This window comes from Oryctolagus cuniculus, chromosome 2 (genome assembly GCF_964237555.1).
Source record: "Oryctolagus cuniculus chromosome 2, mOryCun1.1, whole genome shotgun sequence".
Lineage (NCBI taxonomy): Eukaryota > Metazoa > Chordata > Mammalia > Lagomorpha > Leporidae > Oryctolagus > Oryctolagus cuniculus.
In genome coordinates, this window is record NC_091433.1 from 95,009,061 (window position 1) to 95,011,463 (window position 2,403).

A 2,403-nucleotide genomic window follows, 5' to 3' on the forward strand; every position below is an offset into this window, starting at 1 on the left:
TACAAATATTTTTCTGGTAACAGTGAATTTGGCTCACCATACAAAGTTCTTTGAAGGCTCTTATTAAACTTGTTCCTCTTTGAAAAAGTAAATTTTACTGTGTGATACTGCAAGCAGTAAATTTTTGATTTATAGGAAATTTGAAAACCAATTATGCTTAGTCTCTAATTTCTGATTTACTTATAGAACAGAAATTACACAGATAAATGTTACTTTGTCTAATTTTTTAAAATATTTACTTATTTATTTGATAAGCAGTCACAGATAGACAAGGGGAAAGACTGAGAGAGAGGTCTTCCATTTGCTAGTTCACTCCCCAAATGGACACAATGGCCAGAGCTGGACCAACTCAAAGCCAGGAGCTTCTTCACACATGGGTGCAGGGGTCCAAGCACTTGCACCGTCTTCCACTGCTTTCCCAGGTCATCAGCACAGAACTGGATTGGAAGTGGAGCAGCTGAGACATGAACCAGCACCTGTATGGGATACCAGTGCCACAGGCAGAGGCTTAATGATTATGGCACAGCACCAGCCCCCACTTTACCTAAATTTATGGTAAACCCATGAGTTGCACCACAATGCTATTTTCTTTCTCCTTTCCTTCTTTCTTTCTTTCTTTCCTTCCTTCCTTCCTTCCTTCCTTCCTTCCTTCCTTCCTTCCTTCCTTCCTTCCTTCCTTCCTTCCTTCCCTCCTTCCTTCCTTTCTTATTTTTCTGTGTCATGAATCTTGTATATTGCATCCAAGGACATGGACCAGGGAGAGAGGCTTAATGATTACTGTGTGTAAGGACTCTCCTCTTGGGGGTCAAAGCATCTGGCAAGGAAACTCTCCTAGATTAAGTCCTCAAGTGCCTCTCTCAATAACAAGCAAGAGAAGGTGTGCTAACTGGAGAGCATCTTTGGTTTAATTAATTCTGGGAGGCCTGAGTGTTGCTGGGGTCCTCATTGAGCTATAATAATGGGTCATGAATCAGTTGAATGTGACTATTCACCACTAGAGGGCTCTGTAGGGTTGATTCAATTTTTACAATCATTGACATCTGATTCCCCACTGTTGTCTCCAGCTGCTCTTCTGGGGAAGAGAATCTGCTCCACTTGCAGGATACTTAAGTCCAGCACTGGAGGAAGCATAATTGAAAGAGCCCACAGCTGAGATCATGGCACAAAGACACTTGCTTCCATGGGAGAATGACTAAGAATACTGTCTTGGTTGGGATTGGTAAAAGTCATCATGAAGAGGATCAGGGACCTCTGCATCTCCAAGTGTATTTCTACCTCCTAGCTGTGAACCCAGAATAGGGCATCCATTGATTAAACAATGATTCCATACTTCCATGTGGTGCTTCTCTGCTTAACATTGCCTGCTGAATTCTTGTTCCCATATATTTTTACCCAGCATAATTAATTTTCTCACTTCTGCCTGACAATACTCAACAATTTACACACTGTGCTCTACATTTGCACACACTGCCAGCCCTTTCACTTGATGTGCATTATAAACCTGATAAATTGCCCTAATGATTTTTATTACTCCATCATTGTAAAAATCCCAGTATCATGTTCTTTAATAAGTTTGGCATAATACTGAAAGTTGGATGTTTGCCATTGAAGACACTGTATTTTTGCTCACTGGTATTACTTAGATTAGGAGTAGTGATGTCCTCTGGTTATACCTTCAATTTGAACTAAATTCTAAAACATGAATAAAATTGCTGATAATGGAGATGAAATTAAAGAGATAGAAGACAAAATTGGGCATGCTGATGGTGTGAGTGAGCTGTTTATGGGTGACCTATTTCTTATATAAAACCTGCTGCTGCGTGTTTGCCAAGTTATGTACCACTCAATAACCTTCTTCACGTATCTTTAAGAATTCTGTCCCAAATCTCGTCCCTTAATTTCACTTTCACAGTTACAGAAAATGAAATTTTGAACAAAGCTGCTGATTATGGATTTCAATTATTTGCAGAAAATCTGTCTTGCTAATGTGTGAGTCAGTGATGCTAAAAGATTCCTCTTATCTTTCCCAGCAAGAATCTTTCATTGCCCACACTGCTGCTTGTGCTGTAGAAACTTAGAGTGCTGAAGGTGTAGTCCAAAATGGAGGCTGTCATGATGAAATTATTTTAATATGCATTTTAAATAATCACTGTATTTTTGTGTTGCTATTGACTAACTCACAGTGTCATGTTATCCTTTGTTCAGCTGAGCTATATTGCAATCTTCTTTATGGACATGATCATGACTTTTTACCCAGAGATTAGCATTCATTACATATCTCATCTGAATTAGGCAAGTATCAAGGAATGAGGTTGTGTTGGTAAATAATTTAGTTATACTGTGTGTTCTGTGGAATTTAAAGTTTAAAAGAGATAATTTATCATAACCACCTCAAAGGTCCTT

General features: G+C 38.9%; 1 pseudogene; it reads right to left on the minus strand.

Moving 5' to 3' along the window:
• Positions 1–963: 963 nt before the first annotated feature.
• Positions 964–2,114, minus strand: LOC138848795 (BRISC complex subunit Abraxas 2 pseudogene; annotated as a pseudogene).
• Positions 2,115–2,403: the final 289 nt, after the last annotated feature.